Raw genomic sequence first — 7,690 nt, 5'->3', positions numbered from 1 at the left:
ACAACTGAGATGAGATCCCATAATAGCCAGATTAGCTGGCTTTCAAAACCAGTGGGAGATACCCTCAGGAAAACTATCAAACTTCAGAGAAAGAGAAACCTGCTCTTAAAGAAGCCATGCAGAGATTGACCCATTCTGGAAAAAAAATGCAAAAACACCAAAAAGAAAAGTTCATAGTCCATTGGTAAAAGAGACTCACTAAGCTCTAAGTGCATCTCAGAGAGGCAGTAGGTGGCTTGGCTCAACCCTCCAGGGCCTGAGACACTGTCCACAACCGTTATTGGGATCTAGTCCAGTCATGCTGACCTGGACACTAGCAGCCGCCATTCTATTACTTCCTATTGCCTGTTAGTGCAGAGGTTTACCCTGCCCACAAAAACACAGATTTAGTCAAGTGCAGCCAGAGCACATAACCCCCAAAGAGACTGGCCCTGCCTACCTGCAAGCCTGTGGTGAACTTGTGGCCCTGCATGGGTGTGGTGTGTGGGACCTCAGCAGTGGAACAAGTGGGTCTGCCTTGGTGGCGAGTGTTTAGGGGGTGGGCCTGTGTTGGAAGAGTGTGTGGGACCACGGGCAGTGGAGTGTGTCAGCTGCAGAAGACTCACGCCACTGGCCATCTCAAACAGCCATACAGGGGATCTGCCCCATCATCCAATGTCTGAAATGATTGTGTGCTGTTGTCCCTGGGGGAAGCACACGCCATCTGTGCTCCTGAGAGACCTGACGATGGTGATGTGCTGCAAGGAGCAGCAATGGAAGCCTACAGAAACTGTGAGACCCTGAGGATAGCAACCAGCCACACTGGGGGCCTGATTCACTTAGCATTAGTTTTAAGGTATTACACCTTGAAGCCAGCTGTGCTGGGGCTTGTCCCACTCAATAAAGTGACCATTTAAGTCACACATGGCTGAGCTTTACAACGAGCCAGCCTGGGGGTCAGCATAGACTAACCATGCACCTGCAGCAAGAGCAAACCTGTCACAACAGAAGGGAACACACAGCCCACACAGGGGACATCCCTGGAGAATTTGGAACAGGTGATAAGAAGGAAGGACATTTCTGGGTCCCTTAAGGCATCTCTTTCATAAGGTCACATTTCAAACATCAGGAGATGTAGCTGACCCACTTAATACATAGATATAAGCACAGAGAAGTCGGCAAAATGAGGAGACAAAGGAATATGCTTCAAATAAGGGAAGAGGAGAAATCCTCAGAAAAACAACTAAATGAAACACAGATACACAACCTACCTGATAAAGAGTACAAACTAATAGGATACTCATTGATCTCGGGAGAAGAATACATGTGAACAGTGAGACCTTCAACAAAGAATTGGAAAACAAAGAAAAGAACCAATCAGAACTGAAGAATACAATAGTGGAAATGAAAAATTAACTAGAGGAAATCAACAGCAAAGTAGATGACACAAAGAACAGATCAGTGATCTGGATGACAGAGTACAGGAAATCACCCAAGCTGAACAGAAAAAAGAAAAAAATTAAATTAATGAGGACAGTCTAAGGGACCTCTGGGACAACATGAAGTGTACTAACATCTTTATTATAGGTGTCCCAGAAAGAGAAGAGACAAATAGGCAGAAAGATATTTGAGGAAATAATAGCTGAAAACTTCCCTAAACTGAGGAGGGAAACGGGCATTCAGGTAAAGAAAGCACAGACAGCACCAAATAAGATGAATCTAAAGATGCCCACACCAAGACATATTATAAGTCAAATATCAAGAATTAAAGATAAAGAGAGAATCTTAAAAGCTGCAAGAGAAAGACAAGTTACATTCAAAGGAAACCCCATAAGGCTATCAGCTGACTTCTCAGCAGAAACTTTGCGGGACAGAAGGGCGTGACATGATATATTCAAAGTGCTGAGAGGAAAAGAAAAAAAAAAACAGCCAAGAATACTCTAACTGGCAAGGTTATCATTCAGAATGGATGTTTTCCAAACAAGCAAAAGCTATAGGAGTTTATCGCCACTGAGCTGACCTTACAAGAATTGTTAAAGGGATTTATTTAAGTGGGAAAAGAAAAGAACACAAATAGGAATAAGAAAATTATCTAAGAAAAAAAATCACTGGTAAAGGCAAATATACAGAAAGGTAGTGGATCGACAACCTATAAAGGTAGTATTGAAGGTCAAAAGAAAAAATACTAAAAGTATCTATCTCCATGATAAGAGGTTAAGTGATATACAGACAAAAAAGAGATTTTAAAACATGATTTCAAAAATATAAAATGTGGGGGCAGGGGAGTAAAAGGGTAACACTCTTAGTAATAGTTCAAACTTAGATAATCAACTTAATATAGATTACTATTTACATAGGTTATTATATATGAACCTCATGGTAATCACAAATAAGAAACCTACAATACACACACAAAAAGTGAAGAGAAAGAAACCCAAACAAATACCAAAAACATCAAATCAGAAGCGAAGAGAGCAAGAGAAGAAAAGAACAAAGAAGAACCACTAAAACATCCAGAATAAAAGGAACAAAATGGCAATAAATGCATACTTATCAATAGCTACTTTAAATGTCGATGGACTAAATGTTCTAATCAAAAGGCACAGGGTGGCTGAATGGGTAAGAAAGCAGGACCCATATATATACTGCACACAAGAGACATAATTAAGACCTAACAAAACTCACAAACTGGAAGTGAAGGGATGGAAAAAGATACTCCATGCAAATGGAAATGAAAAGAAAGCTGGAGCACCTTTGCTTCTATCAGACAAAATAAACTTTAAAATTAATCTGAAACAATAGACAAAGAACGATACTACATAATGATCAAGGGAACAATCCAACAAGAGGACACAACACTTGTAACATCTATGCACTCAACATAGGAGCACCTAAATATATAATGTAATTATTAACAGACATGAAAGGAGAAACTCACAGTGGCACAGTAATAGTAGGAAACTTTAACACTCTACTCACATCATTGGAAAGATCATCTTAGCAGAAGATCAATAAAGAAACATTGGCCTTAAATGATACATTAGACCAGATGTACTTAGTATATGAACACAGAACATTCCATCCCCAAATTGCAGAATACACATTCTTTTTGAATGTACATGGAGTGCTCTCCAAAATAGATCATATATTAGGCCACAAAGCAAGTCTCAACAAATTTAAGGAGATTAATATAATACAAACCATCTCTTCTGAGCACATAGGTATAAATTAGAAATCAACTACAAGAAGAAAACTGGAAAAGTCAGAAATTTGCAGAGATTAAACCAAATGCTACCAAACAACTACTGAGTCAAGGAAGAAATAAGAAAATCTGTACATAAAAGAAAATGAAAATGTGACATGCCAAATTTTATAGGATACAGTAAAAGTGGTACCAAGAGGGAAGTTTATAGCAATATAGGCTTATCTCAACAAATAAGAAAAATCTCAACTAAAGAAGCTAATGGTGCACCTAAAAGAACTAGAAAAAGAAGAACAAATAAAGCCCAAAATCAGTAGAAGAAAGGAAATAATAAAAATCAGACCAGAAATAAATGAAAGACTAGAAAAAAAGGGATACATCAATGAGAGTAAGAGCTAGTTCTATGAAAGATAAAAAAAATTGACAAACTTTAGCTAGACTCACCAAGAAAAAGGAGAGAATGCTCAAATAATAAAATCAGAAATGTAAGAGGAGAATTTATAACAGAAACTTCAGAAATAGAAAAAATTATAAGAGAATACTATTAAAAGCTATACACCAACAAATTGGATATCTAGAAGAAATGGATAAGTTCTTAGAATCGTACAAACTTCCAAAACTGAATCAAGAAGAAATAGAGAATTTGAAGAGGCCAAGCACCAGTAAGGAAATCAAAACAGTAATCAAGAACCTCCCAAAAAATAAAACTCCAGGACCCTATGGCTTCCCTGGTGAATTCCACCAAACATTCAAAGAAGGCTTAAAACCTATCCTTCTCAAGGTCTTCCAAAATTTGAAGAGGAGGGGAAGCTTCCTAACTCATTCCACAAGGCCAACATTACCCAGCTACCAAAACCAGACAAGGGCAACAAGGAAAGAAAATTCCAGGCTAATATTGCTGATGAACATCAATGCAAAAATCCTCCACAAAATACTAGCAAATCAAATGCAACAATACAGGAAAAATCACACACCATGATCAAATGCGATATATTTCAGTGATGCAGCAATGGTTCACCATCTTCAGATCAATGAAGGTGATAACCCACATTAACAAAATGAAGAATAAAAATCACACGATCATCTCAATAGATGCAGAGAAACCATTTGACAAGATACAGCATCCATTTACAATAAAAACTCAATAAAGTGATCATAGAAGGAAAGCACCTCAACATAATAAAGGCCATATATGACAAACCCACAGCTAATTTCATACTCAACAGAGAAAACCTGAAAGCTACTGCTTAAAAACAGGAACAAGACAAGGATGCCCACTTTCACCACTATTACTTAACATAGTATTGGAAGTCCTAGTCAGAACAATCAGGCAAAAAAAGAAAAAATCAGATGCAAATTGGAAAGGAAGAAATAAAACTGTGATTATTTGCAGATGGCACTATTTTATATATAGAAAATCCTAAAGAATCCACCAAAAAAACTATTAGAAATAATAAATGAGTAGAATAAAGTTGCAGGATGCAAAATCAACGTCAGCTGCATTTCTATACACTTACAACAAAGTATCAGAAGGAGAAATGAAGAATACAATCCCATTTACAATTGCACCAAAAAGAAGTAAATACCTAGGAATAAACTTAACCAAAGAGGTGAAATAATTGTACACCGAAAACTATGAAACTTTGTTGAAAGAAAATGAAGACACAAATAAATGGAAAGACATTCCATGCTCATGAATTGGAAGAATTAACATAGTTAAAATGTCTATACTTCCTAAAGAAATCTATCGATTCACTGCAATCCATGTCAAAGTTCCAATGACATTTTTCATTGAAATAGAGCAAAGAATCCTAAAATTTATATGGGACAACAAAGAACCCAAATAGCCAAAGCAATCCTGAGAAAAAAGAACAAAGCTGGAGATATTATGCTCCCTGATTTCAAAATATACTACAAAGCTATAGTAATCAAAACAGTATGGTACTGGCACCAAAACAGACAGACAGATCAATGGAACACAGTCAAGAGCCCAGAAATAAACCCACATTCTCTGGACAGGTAATTTTCGACAAGGGAGCCAAGAACATACAATGGAGGAAAGAAAGCCTCTTCCATGAATTTTCCTGGGAAAATTAGACAGCCACATGCAAAAGAATAAAAGTAGACCATTATCTTACACCATACACAAAAAATTAACTCAAAATGGATTACAGACTTGAATGTAAGACCTGAAATCATAAAACTCCTAGAAGAAAACATAGGCAGTACACTCCTTGACATTAAGTCTTAGCAGCGTATTTTCAAACGCCATGTCTGACCAGACAAGGGAAACAAAAGAAAAAAGTAAACAAATGGGACTACATCAAACTAAAAAGCTCCTGCGCAGCAAAGGAAACCATTAACAAGAATAAAAGACAACCTAATAATTGGGAGAAGATATTTGCAAACCATATATCTGATAATGGTTTAACATTTAAAATGTGTACAGAACTTGTGTATCTCAACAACAAAAAACCAAACAATTCAATTAAGAAATGGGCAAAGGATCTGAATGGACATCTTTCCAAAGAATATATACAGGTGGCCAACAGACAGATGAACCGATGTTCAACATCACTAATTAGGGAAATGCAAATCAAAACTACAATGAGATATCACCTCATGCCAATCAGAATGACTATAATTAACAAGACAAAAAATAACAAGCACTAGAGAGAATGTGTAGAAAACGGAACTCTCATATGCTGCTGGTGGGAATGTAAATTGGTGCAGCCACTATGGAAAATCGTATGGAGATTCCACAAAAAAATAAGAATAGGGCTACCATATGATCCAGCTATTCCACTGCTGGGTATTTATCCACAGAACATGCGAAAAACTAATGCATAAAGACATATGCGCTCCTACCTTCATCACAACATTATTCACAATAATAAAGACTTGGAAACAACCTAAGTGCCCATCAAGGGATCAATCACCAAAGATGTGGTGGTATATGTAGGCAATGGAATACTACTCAGCTATAAAAAAGATGCAATCTTGCCACTGGTGACAACATGGATGGACCTTAAGGGTATTCTGCTAAGTGAAATAAGTCAGACAGAGAAAGCCAAATACCATATGATCTCACTCATAAATAGAAGATAAAAACATCAACAACAACAAACGACATATAGATACAGAGATTGGGTTGGTGGTTACCACATTGGAATGGGGGAGAGATGAGGGCAAAAGGGGTAACTGGGCACATGTGTTTGGTGATGGACGGCAATTAGTCTTTGGATGTTGAACTTGATGTAGTCTACACAGAAATCAAAATATAATGATGTACACCTGAAATTTATATAATGTTATAAATCAATGTTACCTCAATTTAAAACAATGAAAAAAGCATTATTTATTACTTAATTTATTTTCTAAAGTATCATTTGTCTTGATTTTGTTCAGGGTGATTTTTTTACCTTGCAGATTTTTTTTTTCATACTTAGGTGAAGTCAATTGTTTTAATCATTTCTTTTCTGTCATCTGAGCTTCGCATCATACTGTGAAGGGGGCTACCTTTGATACGATGGGAGGTGAGAAGGAGCATTCTGAGTAGAGGGACTAGCAGGTGCAAAGGTCTTGAGGTAAGAAGGAGGCTAGGAATGTATATTAGTCAGGGTTCTCCAGAGAAACAGAACCTATAGGACATATATGTAGAGAGAAAGAGAGATTTATTTTAAGGAATTGGCTCACACAATTGAGGAGCCTGACAAGCCCAAAATCTGCAGGGTGGTCCCACAGCTGGAGACTCAGGAAGAGTTACAGTTCGAGTCTGAAGGCAGCCTGCTGGCAGAATTCCTCCTTCCTTGAGAGAGGTCAGTCTGTGGTCTCTTAAGGCCTTTGATTGATTAGATGAGGCCCACCCATGATGTGGGGTGTTATCTGTTTTCCTCAAAGCTTACAGAGTTAAACATTAGTCTTATCTAAAAGATACCTTCACAGTAACATCTAGACTAGTGTTTGACAAGCATCTGGGTGCCACAGCCCCATAGTTGACACACAAAATGAATCATCACAAGTCCACCCGTTGTCACCTTGGCATACATATATGTTAAAACATACTTAATTTGCAAATAAAGGCAATAACAAGATAATATTTCCACCTAACGTGATACAGCTATCCTTCATGCAACTGAGAATGCACTAACCTTTTTCCTGGAAGAGGAGATAAAGTCCTTGAGTGATGTTTACAGTTCTTCACATTTTATAAGTTAAATTCTAAGACCTATTGTCAATACCTCTTATGTAGCAAGATATGAGTATAAGACAGGAAAGAAAACTAAGATATTTGCTTACTCTATATACATACATGCATATATGAATGTATACGTATGTACTATGTATGCATGGACACAAACGTATTCATAATGAAACAAGGAAGAAATACTCGTGGTAATCACAGTCTTCACTTCTGTAACTGGTCACGTGGTCATAGCTGGTAATTACAACTACCTTCCAAACCACACTTGGCACCAAAATCTCTCTCCGTGTGCTAGGGCTGCCACA

Source organism: Equus caballus, chromosome 7, assembly GCF_041296265.1.
Source record: "Equus caballus isolate H_3958 breed thoroughbred chromosome 7, TB-T2T, whole genome shotgun sequence".
Taxonomy (NCBI): domain Eukaryota; kingdom Metazoa; phylum Chordata; class Mammalia; order Perissodactyla; family Equidae; genus Equus; species Equus caballus.
The sequence above is the reverse complement of the archived record's forward strand: the minus strand, read 5'-3'. Positions refer to the sequence as shown.